At 56.0% G+C, this 20,911-nt stretch overlaps 3 non-coding genes across 3 annotated transcripts; all 3 read left to right on the plus strand.

Annotated features, from left to right (window-relative positions):
- Window positions 1-15,706: 15,706 nt before the first annotated feature.
- Window positions 15,707-15,778, plus strand: trnac-gca (transfer RNA cysteine (anticodon GCA)). Its single transcript has one exon. It is a non-coding gene; the product is annotated as a tRNA-Cys (tRNA).
- A 1,555-nt stretch (window positions 15,779-17,333) lies between these two features.
- On the plus strand, window positions 17,334-17,405 carry trnac-gca (transfer RNA cysteine (anticodon GCA)). The gene has a single exon. It is a non-coding gene; the product is annotated as a tRNA-Cys (tRNA).
- A 3,176-nt stretch (window positions 17,406-20,581) lies between these two features.
- On the plus strand, window positions 20,582-20,653 carry trnac-gca (transfer RNA cysteine (anticodon GCA)). Its single transcript has one exon. It is a non-coding gene; the product is annotated as a tRNA-Cys (tRNA).
- The last annotated feature ends 258 nt before the right edge of the window (window positions 20,654-20,911 follow it).

A 20,911-nucleotide genomic window follows, 5' to 3' on the forward strand; every position in this document is an offset into this window, starting at 1 on the left:
GACTTCCATGGTATAGTACCAAGGGCACGGACCTCCAGGGGGCTGAAACAAGGGTGTGTAGCCCGTGTGGGGGTGCTTAAGTGTGGGTCCCCGGGTTCGAAGGGAGGGCCTGGTCCCCGGTGGTCATCCCCGGAGTCCCAGAGCCTGCAACCCGGGGAAGAGTGGCCCGTCCCCAGACTGAGTTTGGGGGAATGCGGGGTGGCTCTGGAGGGGCTCCAGGGGTTCCAGGGGGTGCTCGGCGGAGGCCATGCCCAGCCAGAGTGGCCCTTCCCCGGGCAGAATCTGGGGAGAGTGGGGGGTGGCTCTGGAGGTGCTCCGGGGGCTCCAGGGGTTCCAGGGGGTGCTCAGTGGGGGCCATGCCCAGCCAGAGTTGCCCTTCCCCGGGGTGAGTCTGGAGGAGTGGGGGGTGGCTCTGGAGGGGCTCCAGGGGTTCCAGGGGGTGCTCGGCGGAGGCCATGCCCAGCCAGAGTGGCCCTTCCCCGGGCATAGTCTGGGGAGAGTGGGGGGTGGCTCTGGAGGTGCTCCGGGGGCTCCAGGGGGTGCTCAGTGGAGGCCATGCCCAGCCAGAGTGTCCCTTCCCCGTGCAGAGTCTGGAGGAGTGGGGGGTGGCTCTGGAGGTGCTCCGGGGGCTCCAGGGGTTCCAGGGGGTGCTCGGTGGAGGCCATGCCCAGCCAGAGTGGCCCTTCCCCGGGCAGAGTCTGGAGGAGTGGGGGGTGGCTCTGGAGGTGCTCCGGGGGCTCCAGGGGTTCCAGGGGGTGCTCGGCGGAGGCCATGCCCAGCCAGAGTGGCCCTTCCCCGGGCATAGTCTGGGGAGAGTGGGGGGTGGCTCTGGAGGTGCTCCGGGGGCTCCAGGGGGTGCTCAGTGGAGGCCATGCCCAGCCAGAGTGGCCCTTCCCCGGGCATAGTCTGGGGAGAGTGGGGGGTGGCTCTGGAGGTGCTCCGGGGGCTTCAGGGGGTGCTCAGTGGAGGCCATGCCCAGCCAGAGTGTCCCTTCCCCGGGCAGAGTCTGGAGGAGTGGGGGGTGGCTCTGGAGGTGCTCCGGGGGCTCCAGGGGGTGCTCGGCGGAGGCCATGCCCAGCCAGAGTGGCCCTTCCCCGGGCATAGTCTGGGGAGAGTGGGGGGTGGCTCTGGAGGTGCTCCGGGGGCTCCAGGGGGTGCTCAGTGGAGGCCATGCCCAGCCAGAGTGTCCCTTCCCCGGGCAGAGTCTGGAGGAGTGGGGGGTGGCTCTGGAGGTGCTCCGGGGGCTCCAGGGGGTGCTCGGCGGAGGCCATGCCCAGCCAGAGTGGCCCTTCCCCGGGCATAGTCTGGGGAGAGTGGGGGGTGGCTCTGGAGGTGCTCCGGGGGCTCCAGGGGGTGCTCAGTGGAGGCCATGCCCAGCCAGAGTGGCCCTTCCCCGGGCAGAGTCTGGAGGAGTGGGGGGTGGCTCTGGAGGTGCTCCGGGGGCTCCAGGGGTTCCAGGGGGTGCTCGGCGGAGGCCATGCCCAGCCAGAGTGGCCCTTCCCCGGGCATAGTCTGGGGAGAGTGGGGGGTGGCTCTGGAGGTGCTCCGGGGGCTCCAGGGGGTGCTCAGTGGAGGCCATGCCCAGCCAGAGTGGCCCTTCCCCGGGCAGAGTCTGGAGGAGTGGGGGGTGGCTCTGGAGGTGCTCCGGGGGCTCCAGGGGTTCCAGGGGGTGCTCAGCGGAGGCCATGCCCAGCCAGAGTTGCCCTTCCCCGGGGTGAGTCTGGAGGAGTGGGGGGTGGCTCTGGAGGGGCTCCAGGGGTTCCAGGGGGGTGCTCGGCGGAGGCCATGCCCAGCCAGAGTGGCCCTTCCCCGGGGTGAGTCTGGAGGAGTGGGGGGTGGCTCTGGAGGGGCTCCAGGGGTTCCAGGGGGTGCTCGGCGGAGGCCAGGCCCAGCCAGAGTGGCCCTTCCCCGGGCATAGTCTGGGGAGAGTGGGGGGTGGCTCTGGAGGTGCTCCGGGGGCTCCAGGGGGTGCTCAGTGGAGGCCATGCCCAGCCAGAGTGGCCCTTCCCCGGGCATAGTCTGGGGAGAGTGGGGGGTGGCTCTGGAGGTGCTCCGGGGGCTTCAGGGGGTGCTCAGTGGAGGCCATGCCCAGCCAGAGTGTCCCTTCCCCGGGCAGAGTCTGGAGGAGTGGGGGGTGGCTCTGGAGGTGCTCCGGGGGCTCCAGGGGGTGCTCGGCGGAGGCCATGCCCAGCCAGAGTGGCCCTTCCCCGGGCAGAGTCTGGAGGAGTGGGGGTGGCTCTGGAGGTGCTCCGGGGGCTCCAGGGGTTCCAGGGGGTGCTCAGTGGGGGCCATGCCCAGCCAGAGTGGCCCTTCCCCGGGCAAAGTCTGGTCGTGTGCGGGGTGGATGATCCCTGCTCCGCCTCACGCGAGTTCGAGACCGGCTGGGTGCCCTTTTATCCATGAGGCACTGCACTGCCTCCGGCAGCCGAGTTCGGGGCCCGGTGTGGGCTCCAGGCTCCAGGGGCTCCGACCCGGAGCCTCCGACCCGCAGAAGGTGCTCCCTGGCCGGGCAAAGTCTGGCCGTGTGCGGGGTGGATGATCCCTGCTCCGCCTCACGCGAGTTCGAGACCGGCTGGGTGCCCTTTTATCCATGAGGCACTGCACTTCCTCCGGCAGCCGAGTTCGGGGCCCGGTGAGGGCTCCAGGCTCCAGGGGCTCCGACCCGGAGCCTCCGACCCGCAGAAGGTGCTCCCTGGCCGGGCAAAGTCTGGCCGTGTGCGGGGTGGATGATCCCTGCCCCGCCTCACGCGAGTTCGAGACCGGCTGGGTGCCCTTTTATCCATGAGGCACTGCACTGCCTCCGGCAGCCGAGTTCGGGGCCCGGTGAGGGCTCCAGGCTCCAGGGGCTCCGACCCGGAGCCTCCGACCCGCAGAAGGTGCTCCCTGGCCGGGCAAAGTCTGGCCGTGTGCGGGGTGGATGATCCCTGCTCCGCCTCACGCGAGTTCGAGACCGGCTGGGTGCCCTTTTATCCATGAGGCACTGCACTTCCTCCGGCAGCCGAGTTCGGGGCCCGGTGAGGGCTCCAGGCTCCAGGGGCTCCGACCCGGAGCCTCCGACCCGCAGAAGGTGCTCCCTGGCCGGGCAAAGTCTGGCCGTGTGCGGGGTGGATGATCCCTGCTCCGCCTCACGCGAGTTCGAGACCGGCTGGGTGCCCTTTTATCCATGAGGCACTGCACTGCCTCCGGCAGCCGAGTTCGGGGCCCGGTGAGGGCTCCAGGCTCCAGGGGCTCCGACCCGGAGCCTCCGACCCGCAGAAGGTGCTCCCTGGCCGGGCAAAGTCTGGCCGTGTGCGGGGTGGATGATCCCTGCTCCGCCTCACGCGAGTTCGAGACCGGCTGGGTGCCCTTTTATCCATGAGGCACTGCACTTCCTCCGGCAGCCGAGTTCGGGGCCCGGTGAGGGCTCCAGGCTCCAGGGGCTCCGACCCGGAGCCTCCGACCCGCAGAAGGTGCTCCCTGGCCGGGCAAAGTCTGGCCGTGTGCGGGGTGGATGATCCCTGCTCCGCCTCACGCGAGTTCGAGACCGGCTGGGTACCCTTTTATCCAAGAATCAACTGGAGTGTGGAGCTTCTACGGGCCTCCAGGGGCACTGCCGACCCAGAGCTGTGCCCCGGCTTCAGTTCTCTGTATCTCAGGAAGTTTTTTATTTATACATCTATTTCATCCATAATCTCTGGCGCCTAAAGGGTTATCAGTCCTTGGGGCTTGGGGCTAGGCTTGGCGTTTGTCAAATATTTATTTATTTTTGTCCACCTTTATTTACAAAAAATACAGAAGATGGCAGCAGATGATAAGGTATTGAAACCAACAACTCTGTATTCTAACCCTTTAAGCGCCAAAGTCGCAGAAATGCAACTTTACCGTACAAGGAAATTAATGAAATAATAGTAGAAAATGAATCACTTCAGTCATTGGTCGGTTCGGTGCAACTTCCCTTTATTAGCCAGGTATGATCCAGGGCAGATCCGGTAAGGAAAAAAATGGCTGGAGGAAGTACACGTGGCATGCAATTTACAGCAGATTCTGACTCTGAAGGGTATTATCTCCCCGAGAGTGACGATGGATTTCCAAGTGGAGATGAAGGGACTTCGAAACAACGGACAGGTGCAAAGGACAGACGGAGGCGAGGAACCAGTGGAACCAGTGGCTGCAGTAAAACTTGCCCGGTGGATGAGAGCTGGGACATGCTGAGAGAAGTCGAGGTATTTGAGGCATGGATCAAACCTTTTGAAGACCCAGTTGGCTACACAGGAGAGATGGATCTGACGGATGCTAATCCATTTGATATTCTGTCACTCTTTCTGACCGATCAGTTTTGGACTTTCATTACTGATGAGACAAATAGATATGCACATCAGTGTATGGCACCTATGATTCTGAAGCCACATTCAAGATTTCTTGAGTGGTATGATGTATCAGTCACCGAAATGAAAGCTTTCTTCGCTTTGCATCTCTCCATGGGCCTTGTTGAGAAACCTGAAATCGAGGATTACTGGGGAACATTTTGGCTTACACAAACGCCTGGATTTGGAAATGTAATGTCAAGAAACAGATTTGAAATCATTCTTTCGTTCTTTCATTTTGTCAACAATAATGATTATGTGAGAACAGGCGAGCCCGGGCACGATAAACTGTTCAAAGTCCGCCCAATAATAGATTTGATTATTCCCAAATTTGCAGCAGTTTACAGTCCAATCAAGGAGCTTTCTTTAGATGAAATGACAATAGCTTTCAAGGGGAGATCTTCACTAAAATGTTACTCTCCGAATAAACCTGACAAATATGGCTATAGAGTGTATGCCCTGAGTGAAAGCTGTTCAGGGTATGTTTTGCGCTGGTCAATGCACACTGGACAGTACAAAAATAATGCAAGCAACATCAGTGCAACACACGCAGTTGTCCGTGAGTTGGTTTCTCCCTTTACGGGCAAAGGACACGAGATTTACATGGACAGTTACTATACCTCGCCTGTAATTGCAAATGAATTAGCAGATTTGGAAACTGGACTGTGTGGGACGGTAAGGATTACCAGGTTGGGGATGCCAAAATGCCTTGGTAAAAGTGTCTTACAGCTGAAAAAAGGAGATGACCCAGTTTTTTGCAGAAAGGGAAAACTCCTGGCTTGTGCTTGGCACGATACTAAACGTCTCACCATGTTGTCCACAGTCCATGGAAATGATTGTGTTCAGAGGAGGATCCGATCCAAGACAGATGACACTGGCTTCCGTGACATCAAAAGACCTGTATGTGTCGACCAGTACAACGCCTACATGGGTGGAGTGGACACTGCTGACCAGAGGATGAAGACATACCTCTTTCCACACAGGTCCCGGAAATGGTATCATCGCATATTCAATGCCATTATAAGCATAAGTATTGTCAACTCACACATCATATACACCAAATCCACTCCAGGCCCACACAAACCTTTAAAGGTTTACATTCAGAAGATTATTGATGCATTACTGGCTGATCACTCCAAAAAACAAGAAAGGCGCTCAAGACCGGAGGGTGAAATGCCACAGAGACTCACAGAGCGTCATTGGCTTTGTCAAGCAGAGGGACGTCCAGACTGCGCCGTGTGCTCTGACCGCTCTCGTACCAAAGGCAGGCAGCAAACAAAGTACAGGTGCCGTCAGTGTGGCGTTGGCCTCTGTGCGGTTCCATGCAACGAGAGATACCATACGCTAAAAAACTTTAAATGCTGTCATTTGGATATGTAAAAGTGCAGGGTACCTTGACCCTGGATGGACATCTTTTCTGTGATGGCTCTCTCCTTTCTTCACTGCTTTCTCCACAACCTGCCTGGCACCAATGATGGATGTATAAGTTGGAAAAATAAAAAAAATGAAAAAAATACATAATAAATACCGTGTTTGTCATCATTTGGTCAGAACTTGTAATCAGGGCCCGAGTTTGAAGATGTGAGCAAAAGGGGTGAAAATGGGTTAAAATGTGAAAAAACACCAAAATGAGCAAAATGAAATAATCCCCCATCATCAGTGCACAGTTTGCCCCCAGAAAAGCACTCCCCTGGGGCCTGGAGGTGATCTGACCACCAGAATATAGTACCATATACCCCTGCTGGTCTTAGAAAAAAAACCGAGCTTCCAGCCAATAGTACACTATACCCGAGGGACTCTGTCGTTTTTCGGCAATAGTACACTATACCCGAGGGACTCTGTCGTTTTTCGGCAATAGTACACTATACCCGAGGGACTCTGTCGTTTTTCGGCAATAGTACACTATACCCGAGGGACTCTGTCGTTTTTCGGCAATAGTACACTATACCCGAGGGACTCTGTCGTTTTTCGGCAATAGTACACTATACCCGAGGGACTCTGTCGTTTTTCCGGGCCGTAGTATGAAGTTGTGAGCAAAAGGGGTGAAAATGGGTTAAAATGTGAAAAAACACCAAAATGAGCAAAATGAAATAATCCCCCATCATCAGTGCACTGTTTGCCCCCAGAAAAGCACTCCAATGGGGCCTGGAGGTGATCTGACCATCAGAGTATAGCACCATATGCCCCTGAGGGACTTAGAGTAAAAACCGAAATAGTACACTATACCTGAAAAGACTCTGTCATTTTTCGGCAATAGTACACTATACCCGAGCGACTCTGTCGTTTTTCCGGGCCGTAGTATGAAGTTGTGAGCAAATGGGGTGAAAATGGGTTAAAATGTGAAAAAACACCAAAATGAGCAAAATGAAATAATCCCCCATCATCAGTGCACTGTTTGCCCCCAGAAAAGCACTCCCCTGGGGCCTGGAGGTGATCTGACCATCATAGTATAGCACCATATGCCCCTGAGGGACTTAGAGTAAAAACCGAAATAGTACACTATACCTGAAAAGACTCTGTCATTTTTCGGCAATAGTACACTATACCAGAGCGACTCTGTCGTTTTTCGGCAATAGTACACTATATACCGTTGGACTTAGTCGTTTTTTGGGCTCGTGGGAATAAGCGTTCAGCTCAAAATTCCCGGGCTAAATCACGCTGCTCCCGAGAAATTCTTACGCTGCTCTCACGCGGAATGTGCAAAATGGTAATGCTGGGAGGGAGGGGCGGGCGGTTTTTGAGAATGACGTTTTTCGCAATCGAAACAGGTACATTTCCTGGTTGTGCGGATACCGGGCAAGGAGCTCGTTTGACGGGCACACGAGAACCGCGATCGATGGGCCCCGTTCTGGTTTTATCCAGCTTCCAAGGCTCCTTCACAGCCGTAATGTCAAGTCATGGTTCGGAGGTGCGGAGGTGAGCGTCGGATCACGGAGCCTCTGAATGGAGCCCCGCGCTCCGCGCTCCACCGGGCTCTAAGCGCCGCTCAGACCCGGCATGAGAGGGTCTATTTTCGGCTTGATTTTACCAGACTCCCGGGCACTTCCAGAAGCTTCCTGTTTGCTCTGATTGCTCGGGGCAGAGCACGGTGTCACGCTGACCACGGGCTGTACGCGGAGGTGAGAGCTGGTTGTAAGGCGGATCACGGAGCCTCTGAATGGAGCCCCGCGCTCCGCGCTCCTCCGGGCTCTAAGCGCCGCTCAGACCCGGCATGAGAGGGTCTATTTTCGGCTTGATTTTACCAGACTCCCGGGCACTTCCAGAAGCTTCCTGTTTGCTCTGATTGCTCGGGGCAGAGCACGGTGTCACGCTGACCACGGGCTGTACGCGGAGGTGAGAGCTGGTTGTAAGGCGGATCACGGAGCCTCTGAATGGAGCCCCGCGCTCCGCGCTCCTCCGGGCTCTAAGTGCCGCTCAGACCCGGCATGAGAGGGTCTATTTTCGGCTTGATTTTACCAGACTCCCGGGCACTTCCAGAAGCTTCCTGTTTGCTCTGATTGCTCGGGGCAGAGCACGGTGTCACGCTGACCACGGGCTGTACGCGGAGGTGACCCGCTCCGTGATCTTAGCGCCGCCCAGACCCAGGGCCATCCACCCCGCATACGGCCAGACTTTGCCCGGCCAGGGAGAACCTTCTGCGGGTCGGAGGCTCCGGGTCGGAGCCCCTGGAGCCTGGAGCCCTCACCGGGCCCCGAACTCGGCTGCCGGAGGCAGTGCAGTGCCTCATGGATAAAAGGCACCCAGCCGTCCAACTCGCGTGAGGCGGAGCAGGGATCATCCGTGAATCAACCATGAAAATGGTACAAATCATGGTTCTATGTATACCAGACAAGGAGCTTGGTCTATTGGCACTCAAGACCCGCCATCGTAGGGCCCCGTTCTGGTTTTATCCAGCTTCGAAGGCTCCTGCGCACTGCGGGTTTGTTTACATTTTGCGGCTGTGGTTTGCTCCGGCTAACCTCACGCCGGACACGTTGGAAGCGAGGCCGAGACAGAGGTCCCACCAGGCGCGGGGCTTCAGTCTGACTGGCTTCCCCCGCGCCTGGCCCCTTGTCTCCGGAGATGGGACCGTCACTCACCCCCGCACTGAAGGACGCGCGGCTTGAAGGATGATGGCTGCGCTTAGCCCCTGTGCCAGGGGCTCTGAGCCAGTCCCCTTCAGCCTCAACGCGTCCGGTGGGAACACAGTCCGGGTCCATTGTCACTCACCCCTGCGCAGAAGGACGCGCGGCTTGGAGGATGATGGCTGCGCTTAGCTCCTGGCACAGGGGCTCTGCACCAGTCCCCTTCAGCCTCAACGCGTCCGGTGGAACAACAGTCCAGGCCCTCTGTCACTCACCCCCGCACTGAAGGACGCGCGGCTTGAAGGATGATGGCTGTGCTTAGCCCCTGTGCCAGGGGCTCTGAGCCAGTCCCCTTCAGCCTCAACGCGTCCGGTGGGAACACAGTCCGGGTCCACTGTCACTCACCCCTGCGCAGAAGGACGCGCGACTTGGAGGATGATGGCTGCGCTTAGCCCCTGGCACAGGGGCTCTGCACCAGTCCCCTTCAGCCTCAACGCGTCCGGTGGAACAACAGTCCAGGCCCACTGTCACTCACCCCCGCACTGAAGGACGCGCGGCTTGGAGGATGATGGCTGCGCTTAGCCCCTGTGCCAGGGGCTCTGAGCCAGTCCCCTTCAGCCTCAACGCGTCCGGTGGGAACACAGTCCGGGTCCATTGTCACTCACCCCTGCGCAGAAGGACGCGCGGCTTGGAGGATGATGGCTGCGCTTAGCCCCTGGCACAGGGGCTCTGCACCAGTCCCCTTCAGCCTCAACGCGTCCGGTGGAACAACAGTCCAGGCCCTCTGTCACTCACCCCCGCACTGAAGGACGCGCGGCTTGAAGGATGATGGCTGTGCTTAGCCCCTGTGCCAGGGGCTCTGAGCCAGTCCCCTTCAGCCTCAACGCGTCCGGTGGGAACACAGTCCGGGTCCACTGTCACTCACCCCTGCGCAGAAGGACGCGCGGCTTGGAGGATGATGGCTGCGCTTAGCCCCTGGCACAGGGGCTCTGCACCAGTCCCCTTCAGCCTCAACGCGTCCGGTGGAACAACAGTCCAGGCCCACTGTCACTCACCCCCGCACTGAAGGACGCGCGGCTTGGAGGATGATGGCTGCGCTTAGCCCCTGTTACAGGGGCTCTGCGCCAGTCTCCTTCAGCCTCAACGCGTCCGACGGAACCACAGTCCGAGCCCATTGTCACTCACCCCCGCGCAGCAGGAGGCGCGGCTTGAAGGATGATGGCTGCGCTTAGCCCCTGGGCCCAAGGGCTCTGCGCCAGTCCCCTTCAGCCTCAACGTGTCCGATGGCTCTGCGCGGGGCGGGGGGCAGGGCCGGCGCATATTTTTGGTCCGACTCCGGTCCCTTCCTCGTCTCTGAGTTTGTCAAATGCAGCGCCTGTCCAGGGCTCACTTTGCTATCAACTGGCTGGTCACCGCCATCGTAGGGCCCCGTTCTGGTTTCATCCAGCTTCGAAGGCTCCTGCGCACTGCGGGGTTGTTGGCATTTGTGGTCCAGAGCCCCGGCTCTAAATTAAACCTGTTACCCTAGTAGGCCGGCCTCCGGGTCCCCCTCTCTTCTTCGGTTATGGAGTACATTGGGCGCGGGGGCAGCCAGTGGAGGGCAAGGGCCCTGCCTCCAAGTGTGGTGTAGGGGACAGGGGAGCCAGGGCCTTGGGGTCCTGGTGCTTTTTATCTTTTAAAGTGGCTCAGAGTACCAAGGGCACGGACTTCCAGGGGGCTGCACCAAGGGTGTGTAGCTCGTGTTGGGGTGCTTAAGTGTGGGTACCCGGGGACGAAAGGTGGGCCGGGGCCGGCGCGAGCCTCTGTGGTGAGTGCTGGGCCGTTCCCTTGGTACTCCAGTCGGAGTACCAAGGGCACGGACTTCCATGGTATAGTACCAAGGGCACGGACCTCCAGGGGGCTGAAACAAGGGTGTGTAGCCCGTGTGGGGGTGCTTAAGTGTGGGTCCCCGGGTTCGAAGGGAGGGCCTGGTCCCCGGTGGTCATCCCCGGAGTCCCAGAGCCTGCAACCCGGGGAAGAGTGGCCCGTCCCCAGACTGAGTTTGGGGGAATGCGGGGTGGCTCTGGAGGGGCTCCAGGGGTTCCAGGGGGTGCTCGGCGGAGGCCATGCCCAGCCAGAGTGGCCCTTCCCCGGGCAGAATCTGGGGAGAGTGGGGGGTGGCTCTGGAGGTGCTCCGGGGGCTCCAGGGGTTCCAGGGGGTGCTCAGTGGGGGCCATGCCCAGCCAGAGTTGCCCTTCCCCGGGGTGAGTCTGGAGGAGTGGGGGGTGGCTCTGGAGGGGCTCCAGGGGTTCCAGGGGGTGCTCGGCGGAGGCCATGCCCAGCCAGAGTGGCCCTTCCCCGGGCATAGTCTGGGGAGAGTGGGGGGTGGCTCTGGAGGTGCTCCGGGGGCTCCAGGGGGTGCTCAGTGGAGGCCATGCCCAGCCAGAGTGTCCCTTCCCCGTGCAGAGTCTGGAGGAGTGGGGGGTGGCTCTGGAGGTGCTCCGGGGGCTCCAGGGGTTCCAGGGGGTGCTCGGTGGAGGCCATGCCCAGCCAGAGTGGCCCTTCCCCGGGCAGAGTCTGGAGGAGTGGGGGGTGGCTCTGGAGGTGCTCCGGGGGCTCCAGGGGTTCCAGGGGGTGCTCGGCGGAGGCCATGCCCAGCCAGAGTGGCCCTTCCCCGGGCATAGTCTGGGGAGAGTGGGGGGTGGCTCTGGAGGTGCTCCGGGGGCTCCAGGGGGTGCTCAGTGGAGGCCATGCCCAGCCAGAGTGGCCCTTCCCCGGGCATAGTCTGGGGAGAGTGGGGGGTGGCTCTGGAGGTGCTCCGGGGGCTTCAGGGGGTGCTCAGTGGAGGCCATGCCCAGCCAGAGTGTCCCTTCCCCGGGCAGAGTCTGGAGGAGTGGGGGGTGGCTCTGGAGGTGCTCCGGGGGCTCCAGGGGGTGCTCGGCGGAGGCCATGCCCAGCCAGAGTGGCCCTTCCCCGGGCATAGTCTGGGGAGAGTGGGGGGTGGCTCTGGAGGTGCTCCGGGGGCTCCAGGGGGTGCTCAGTGGAGGCCATGCCCAGCCAGAGTGTCCCTTCCCCGGGCAGAGTCTGGAGGAGTGGGGGGTGGCTCTGGAGGTGCTCCGGGGGCTCCAGGGGGTGCTCGGCGGAGGCCATGCCCAGCCAGAGTGGCCCTTCCCCGGGCATAGTCTGGGGAGAGTGGGGGGTGGCTCTGGAGGTGCTCCGGGGGCTCCAGGGGGTGCTCAGTGGAGGCCATGCCCAGCCAGAGTGGCCCTTCCCCGGGCAGAGTCTGGAGGAGTGGGGGGTGGCTCTGGAGGTGCTCCGGGGGCTCCAGGGGTTCCAGGGGGTGCTCGGCGGAGGCCATGCCCAGCCAGAGTGGCCCTTCCCCGGGCATAGTCTGGGGAGAGTGGGGGGTGGCTCTGGAGGTGCTCCGGGGGCTCCAGGGGGTGCTCAGTGGAGGCCATGCCCAGCCAGAGTGGCCCTTCCCCGGGCAGAGTCTGGAGGAGTGGGGGGTGGCTCTGGAGGTGCTCCGGGGGCTCCAGGGGTTCCAGGGGGTGCTCAGCAGAGGCCATGCCCAGCCAGAGTTGCCCTTCCCCGGGGTGAGTCTGGAGGAGTGGGGGGTGGCTCTGGAGGGGCTCCAGGGGTTCCAGGGGGGTGCTCGGCGGAGGCCATGCCCAGCCAGAGTGGCCCTTCCCCGGGGTGAGTCTGGAGGAGTGGGGGGTGGCTCTGGAGGGGCTCCAGGGGTTCCAGGGGGTGCTCGGCGGAGGCCAGGCCCAGCCAGAGTGGCCCTTCCCCGGGCATAGTCTGGGGAGAGTGGGGGGTGGCTCTGGAGGTGCTCCGGGGGCTCCAGGGGGTGCTCAGTGGAGGCCATGCCCAGCCAGAGTGGCCCTTCCCCGGGCATAGTCTGGGGAGAGTGGGGGGTGGCTCTGGAGGTGCTCCGGGGGCTTCAGGGGGTGCTCAGTGGAGGCCATGCCCAGCCAGAGTGTCCCTTCCCCGGGCAGAGTCTGGAGGAGTGGGGGGTGGCTCTGGAGGTGCTCCGGGGGCTCCAGGGGGTGCTCGGCGGAGGCCATGCCCAGCCAGAGTGGCCCTTCCCCGGGCAGAGTCTGGAGGAGTGGGGGTGGCTCTGGAGGTGCTCCGGGGGCTCCAGGGGTTCCAGGGGGTGCTCAGTGGGGGCCATGCCCAGCCAGAGTGGCCCTTCCCCGGGCAAAGTCTGGTCGTGTGCGGGGTGGATGATCCCTGCTCCGCCTCACGCGAGTTCGAGACCGGCTGGGTGCCCTTTTATCCATGAGGCACTGCACTGCCTCCGGCAGCCGAGTTCGGGGCCCGGTGAGGGCTCCAGGCTCCAGGGGCTCCGACCCGGAGCCTCCGACCCGGAGCCTCCGACCCGCAGAAGGTGCTCCCTGGCCGGGCAAAGTCTGGCCGTGTGCGGGGTGGATGATCCCTGCTCCGCCTCACGCGAGTTCGAGACCGGCTGGGTGCCCTTTTATCCATGAGGCACTGCACTTCCTCCGGCAGCCGAGTTCGGGGCCCGGTGAGGGCTCCAGGCTCCAGGGGCTCCGACCCGGAGCCTCCGACCCGCAGAAGGTGCTCCCTGGCCGGGCAAAGTCTGGCCGTGTGCGGGGTGGATGATCCCTGCTCCGCCTCACGCGAGTTCGAGACCGGCTGGGTGCCCTTTTATCCATGAGGCACTGCACTGCCTCCGGCAGCCGAGTTCGGGGCCCGGTGAGGGCTCCAGGCTCCAGGGGCTCCGACCCGGAGCCTCCGACCCGCAGAAGGTGCTCCCTGGCCGGGCAAAGTCTGGCCGTGTGCGGGGTGGATGATCCCTGCTCCGCCTCACGCGAGTTCGAGACCGGCTGGGTGCCCTTTTATCCATGAGGCACTGCACTTCCTCCGGCAGCCGAGTTCGGGGCCCGGTGAGGGCTCCAGGCTCCAGGGGCTCCGACCCGGAGCCTCCGACCCGCAGAAGGTGCTCCCTGGCCGGGCAAAGTCTGGCCGTGTGCGGGGTGGATGATCCCTGCTCCGCCTCACGCGAGTTCGAGACCGGCTGGGTGCCCTTTTATCCATGAGGCACTGCACTGCCTCCGGCAGCCGAGTTCGGGGCCCGGTGAGGGCTCCAGGCTCCAGGGGCTCCGACCCGGAGCCTCCGACCCGCAGAAGGTGCTCCCTGGCCGGGCAAAGTCTGGCCGTGTGCGGGGTGGATGATCCCTGCTCCGCCTCACGCGAGTTCGAGACCGGCTGGGTGCCCTTTTATCCATGAGGCACTGCACTGCCTCCGGCAGCCGAGTTCGGGGCCCGGTGAGGGCTCCAGGCTCCAGGGGCTCCGACCCGGAGCCTCCGACCCGCAGAAGGTGCTCCCTGGCCGGGCAAAGTCTGGCCGTGTGCGGGGTGGATGATCCCTGCTCCGCCTCACGCGAGTTCGAGACCGGCTGGGTGCCCTTTTATCCATGAGGCACTGCACTTCCTCCGGCAGCCGAGTTCGGGGCCCGGTGAGGGCTCCAGGCTCCAGGGGCTCCGACCCGGAGCCTCCGACCCGCAGAAGGTGCTCCCTGGCCGGGCAAAGTCTGGCCGTGTGCGGGGTGGATGATCCCTGCTCCGCCTCACGCGAGTTCGAGACCGGCTGGGTACCCTTTTATCCAAGAATCAACTGGAGTGTGGAGCTTCTACGGGCCTCCAGGGGCACTGCCGACCCAGAGCTGTGCCCCGGCTTCAGTTCTCTGTATCTCAGGAAGTTTTTTATTTATACATCTATTTCATCCATAATCTCTGGCGCCTAAAGGGTTAAATATAATTTGTATTTGTTAAAAGACCAACTGCAATGTTGGCATTCCGCAGACTGCCCTTTCAACTTCATACCAATGTCTCAAGAGGGTGTAAGATGGCATTTAAGATACAGTTCCGCCCCTTTCCTTGAGTTGATTTTAGCTACAGCTTTTTTGCACTTGGTAACACTCTGTCATCGTCGTAGTGAGCGTGGTTGATTAAGACATCAAGACAATATCCTCTGCAAACAACAGTGGCGCAAAGGCCTGACCATCAGGCGCTCGCCTTCGAGCCTAATGCATGAGGTCAAATCTTATCCTTGCCTTGAGAAGTATTTAAAACAAATAGATAGCTGTGCAGCGACACAGCATATAAAGTATGATGTAACAGTTCTGTTGAGCCAATGCATGTGCTCCACCAAATATTTCAGAATATACACAAGTGAGGTGGCTACAGGTACATCTTGTATATTTTGAACAAAAGGACAGTTGAAGAGTTCCTGATTACGTTTGCTTTTCACATAATAGTCAATCTACAGCAATTTACACGTCCTCATTCAGCGTTGTCGCTAAGCATCCAAAAGATATGCCTATGCCCATCCATCATCAATGAGAAGGAGCGGAAAAACGGGGCACAGAAAGTACAACACACAATGAAGTCCCCTGAAGGTTTCCATGCCCACATTCTCTCAACTCCGCAGCAGCATGTGCTGTGTGATCTGAAAAGACCTCAAAGGCTTGCCTCACACCACATGGAAACCTTGATGAGCCTGTAAGGTCTATCGCACAGACACAAGATAAGTCAAAAACTACTGACAAATCTGACAAGTCTGACAAATCTGACAAATCTGACAAATCCTTTTTCTTTAGGAGAATACCCAGTAAACGCCCAACCTATAGCATTTGTATGATGCTAAACCTATTTATAAGCATTACTAGTGCCCCTTTTCCATTAGCACCTACTTTGCTCAACTCTATTCAGCCCTGCTTTAGCACATTTCCATTTGGTGCTACCGCCTCAGACCAGGTACACTTTTAGTACCCTCTTCTCCCTTGGGCCAAGTCGAGCAAAGCAGGGACTAAACGTGACGTCCACAGACTATCAGATGTTGATTGGGTAAAAGTGTAACGTTTCTGCAGCAGCAGAAGTTGTCGGAACACTGTTGTGGCATCTGTAAACAAGCTGCGCCTTACACAAGTTTCGTGGCTGAAGGATAATAAACAACTGTTGTGCAAAAGCTAGCGCAGCTGGCATCGGCTGTTTCCTCCGGTCCAGAATAAAGCCACTCATGTCAAGACGACAAATAAAACAAGCGGAACCGTTCTACTTTAGATGCGCGTTCAAACTGTGTATTTAGCCTTTTTTGAATGGGTTGCAATAGGGCAGATAAAAGTTTGGAATGCACAGAAAAACGGCATGAGGTCAAACTCAGTCAATACCAGAGGAGGGTAAACTACAATCAACCCTTAATGAAAAGGTAGATAAGTGTGCAAGCTTCAAAGCTCAGCTAACACTGTGTGATTGTGTCAATGTGTCTTTGCCACCCTCATATTTGGAGACAGATAGGGGAGTATAGCTCAGTGGTAGAGCATTTTACTGCAGATCAAGAGGTCCCCGGTTCAAATCCGGATGCTCCCTTTACTTAAATATAATTTGTATTTGTTAAAAGACCAACTGCAATGTTGGCATTCCGCAGACTGCCCTTTCAACTTCATACCAATGTCTCAAGAGGGTGTAAGATGGCATTTAAGATACAGTTCCGCCCCTTTCCTTGAGTTGATTTTAGCTACAGCTTTTTTGCACTTGGTAACACTCTGTCATCGTCGTAGTGAGCGTGGTTAAGACATCAAGACAACATCCTCTGCAAACAACAGTGGCGCAAAGGCCTGACCATCAGGCGCTCGCCTTCGAGCCTAATGCATGAGGTCAAATCTTATCCTTGCCTTGAGAAGTATTTAAAACAAATAGATAGCTGTGCAGCGACACAGCATATAAAGTATGATGTAACAGTTCTGTTGAGCCAATGCATGTGCTCCACCAAATATTTCAGAATATACACAAGTGAGGTGGCTACAGGTACATCTTGTATATTTTGAACAAAAGGACAGTTGAAGAGTTCCTGATTACGTTTGCTTTTCACATAATAGTCAATCTACAGCAATTTACACGTCCTCATTCAGCGTTGTCGCTAAGCATCCAAAAGATATGCCTATGCCCATCCATCATCAATGAGAAGGAGCGGAACAACGGGGCACAGAAAGGACAACACACAATGAAGTCCCCTGAAGGTTTCCATGCCCACATTCTCTCAACTCCGCAGCAGCATGTGCTGTGTGATCTGAAAAGACCTCAAAGGCTTGCCTCACACCACATGGAAACCTTGATGAGCCTGTAAGGTCTATCGCACAGACACAAGATAAGTCAAAAACTACTGACAAATCTGACAAGTCTGACAAATCTGACAAATCTGACAAATCTGACAAATCCTTTTTCTTTAGGAGAATACCCAGTAAACGCCCAACCTATAGCATTTGTATGATGCTAAACCTATTTATAAGCATTACTAGTGCCCCTTTTCCATTAGCACCTACTTTGCTCAACTCTATTCAGCCCTGCTTTAGCACATTTCCATTTGGTGCTACCGCCTCAGACCAGGTACACTTTTAGTACCCTCTTCTCCCTTGGGCCAAGTCGAGCAAAGCAGGGACTAAACGTGACGTCCACAGACTATCAGATGTTGATTGGGTAAAAGTGTAACGTTTCTGCAGCAGCAGAAGTTGTCGGAACACTGTTGTGGCATCTGTAAACAAGCTGCGCCTTACACAAGTTTCGTGGCTGAAGGATAATAAACAACTGTTGTGCAAAAGCTAGCGCAGCTGGCATCGGCTGTTTCCTCCGGTCTAGAATAAAGCCACTCATGTCAAGACGACAAATAAAACAAGCGGAACCGTTCTACTTTAGATGCGCGTTCAAACTGTGTATTTAGCCTTTTTTGAATGGGTTGCAATGGGGCAGATACAAGTTTGGAATGCACAGAAAAACGGCATGAGGTCAAACTCAGTCAATACCATAGGAGGGTAAACTACAATCAACCCTTGATAAAAAGGTAGATAAGTGTGCAAGCTTAAAGCTCAGCTAACACTGTGTGATTGTGTCATTGTGTCTTTGCCCCCCTCATATTTGCAGACAGGTAGGGGGTATATCTCAGTGGTAGAGCATTTGACTGCAGATCAAGAGGTCCCCGGTTCAAATCCGGATGCTCCCTTTACTTAAATAGAATTTGTATTTGTTAAAAGACCAACTGCAATGTTGGCATTCCGCAGACTGCCCTTTCAACTTCATACCAATGTCTCAAGAGGGTGTAAGATGGCATTTAAGATACAGTTCCGCCCCTTTCCTTGAGTTGATTTTAGCTACAGCTTTTTTGCACTTGGTAACACTCTGTCATCGTCGTAGTGAGCGTGGTTGATTAAGACATCAAGACAATATCCTCTGCAAACAACAGTGGCGCAAAGGCCTGACCATCAGGCGCTCGCCTTCGAGCCTAATGCATGAGGTCAAATCTTATCCTTGCCTTGAGAAGTATTTAAAACAAATAGATAGCTGTGCAGCGACACAGCATATAAAGTATGATGTAACAGTTCTGTTGAGCCAATGCATGTGCTCCACCAAATATTTCAGAATATACACAAGTGAGGTGGCTACAGGTACATCTTGTATATTTTGAACAAAAGGACAGTTGAAGAGTTCCTGATTACGTTTGCTTTTCACATAATAGTCAATCTACAGCAATTTACACGTCCTCATTCAGCGTTGTCGCTAAGCATCCAAAAGATATGCCTATGCCCATCCATCATCAATGAGAAGGAGCGGAAAAACGGGGCACAGAAAGTACAACACACAATGAAGTCCCCTGAAGGTTTCCATGCCCACATTCTCTCAACTCCGCAGCAGCATGTGCTGTGTGATCTGAAAAGACCTCAAAGGCTTGCCTCACACCACATGGAAACCTTGATGAGCCTGTAAGGTCTATCGCACAGACACAAGATAAGTCAAAAACTACTGACAAATCTGACAAGTCTGACAAATCTGACAAATCTGACAAATCCTTTTTCTTTAGGAGAATACCCAGTAAACGCCCAACCTATAGCATTTGTATGATGCTAAACCTATTTATAAGCATTACTAGTGCCCCTTTTCCATTAGCACCTACTTTTCTCAACTCTATTCAGCCCTGCTTTAGCACATTTCCATTTGGTGCTACCGCCTCAGACCAGGTACACTTTTAGTACCCTCTTCTCCCTTGGGCCAAGTCGAGCAAAGCAGGGACTAAACGTGACGTCCACAGACTATCAGATGTTGATTGGGTAAAAGTGTAACGTTTCTGCAGCAGCAGAAGTTGTCGGAACACTGTTGTGGCATCTGTAAACAAGCTGCGCCTTACACAAGTTTCGTGGCTGAAGGATAATAAACAACTGTTGTGCAAAAGCTAGCGCAGCTGGCATCGGCTGTTTCCTCCGGTCCAGAATAAAGCCACTCATGTCAAGACGACAAATAAAACAAGCGGAACCGTTCTACTTTAGATGCGCGTTCAAACTGTGTATTTAGCCTTTTTTGAATGGGTTGCAATAGGGCAGATAAAAGTTTGGAATGCACAGAAAAACGGCATGAGGTCAAACTCAGTCAATACCAGAGGAGGGTAAACTACAATCAACCCTTAATGAAAAGGTAGATAAGTGTGCAAGCTTCAAAGCTCAGCTAACACTGTGTGATTGTGTCAATGTGTCTTTGCCACCCTCATATTTGGAGACAGATAGGGGAGTATAGCTCAGTGGTAGAGCAATTTACTGCAGATCAAGAGGTCCCCGGTTCAAATCCGGAGGCTCCCTTTACTTAAATAGAATTTGTATTTGTTAAAAGACCAACTGCAATGTTGGCATTCCGCAGACTGCCCTTTCAACTTCATACCAATGTCTCAAGAGGGTGTAAGATGGCATTTAAGATACAGTTCCGCCCCTTTCCTTGAGTTGATTTTAGCTACAGCTTTTTTGCACTTGGTAACACTCTGTCATCGTCGTAGTGAGCGTGGTTGATTAAGACATCAAGACAATATCCTCTGCAAACAACAGTGGCGCAAAGGCCTGACCATCAGGCGCTCGCCTTCGAGCCTAATGCATGAGGTCAAATCTTATCCTTGCCTTGAGAAGTATTTAAAACAAATAGATAGCTGTGCAGCGACACAGCATATAAAGTATGATGTAACAGTTCTGTTGAGCCAATGCATGTGCTCCACCAAATATTTCAGAATATACACAAGTGAGGTGGCTACAGGTACATCTTGTATATTTTGAACAAAAGGACAGTTGAAGAGTTCCTGATTACGTTTGCTTTTCACATAATAGTCAATCTACAGCAATTTACACGTCCTCATTCAGCGTTGTCGCTAAGCATCCAAAAGATATGCCTATGCCCATCCATCATCAATGAGAAGGAGCGGAACAACGGGGCACAGAAAGGACAACACACAATGAAGTCCCCTGAAGGTTTCCATGCCCACATTCTCTCAACTCCGCAGCAGCATGTGCTGTGTGATCTGAAAAGACCTCAAAGGCTTGCCTCACACCACATGGAAACCTTGATGAGCCTGTAAGGTCTATCGCACAGACACAAGATAAGTCAAAAACTACTGACAAATCTGACAAGTCTGACAAATCTGACAAATCTGACAAATCCTTTTTCTTTAGGAGAATACCCAGTAAACGCCCAACCTATAGCATTTGTATGATGCTAAACCTATTTATAAGCATTACTAGTGCCCCTTTTCCATTAGCACCTACTTTTCTCAACTCTATTCAGCCCTGCTTTAGCACATTTCCATTTGGTGCTACCGCCTCAGACCAGGTACACTTTTAGTACCCTCTTCTCCCTTGGGCCAAGTCGAGCAAAGCAGGGACTAAACGTGACGTCCACAGACTATCAGATGTTGATTGGGTAAAAGTGTAACGTTTCTGCAGCAGCAGAAGTTGTCGGAACACTGTTGTGGCATCTGTAAACAAGCTGCGCCTTACACAAGTTTCGTGGCTGAAGGATAATAAACAACTGTTGTGCAAAAGCTAGCGCAGCTGGCATCGGCTGTTTCCTCCGGTCCAGAATAAAGCCACTCATGTCAAGACGACAAATAAAACAAGCGGAACCGTTCTACTTTAGATGCGCGTTCAAACTGTGTATTTAGCCTTTTTTGAATGGGTTGCAATAGGGCAGATAAAAGTTTGGAATGCACAGAAAAACGGCATGAGGTCAAACTCAGTCAATACCAGAGGAGGGTAAACTACAATCAACCCTTAATGAAAAGGTAGATAAGTGTGCAAGCTTCAAAGCTCAGCTAACACTGTGTGATTGTGTCAATGTGTCTTTGCCACCCTCATATTTGGAGACAGATAGGGGAGTATAGCTCAGTGGTAGAGCATTTTACTGCAGATCAAGAGGTCCCCGGTTCAAATCCGGATGCTCCCTTTACTTAAATATAATTTGTATTTGTTAAAAGACCAACTGCAATGTTGGCATTCCGCAGACTGCCCTTTCAACTTCATACCAATGTCTCAAGAGGGTGTAAGATGGCATTTAAGATACAGTTCCGCCCCTTTCCTTGAGTTGATTTTAGCTATAGCTTTTTTGCACTTGGTAACACTCTGTCATCGTCGTAGTGAGCGTGGTTGATTAAGACATCAAGACAACATCCTCTGCAAACAACAGTGGCGCAAAGGCCTGACC

This window comes from Eucyclogobius newberryi, unplaced genomic scaffold, assembly GCF_026437365.1.
Source record: "Eucyclogobius newberryi isolate DKJ021-1_F unplaced genomic scaffold, fEucNew1.0.hap1 SCAF_6, whole genome shotgun sequence".
NCBI lineage: Eukaryota > Metazoa > Chordata > Actinopteri > Gobiiformes > Gobiidae > Eucyclogobius > Eucyclogobius newberryi.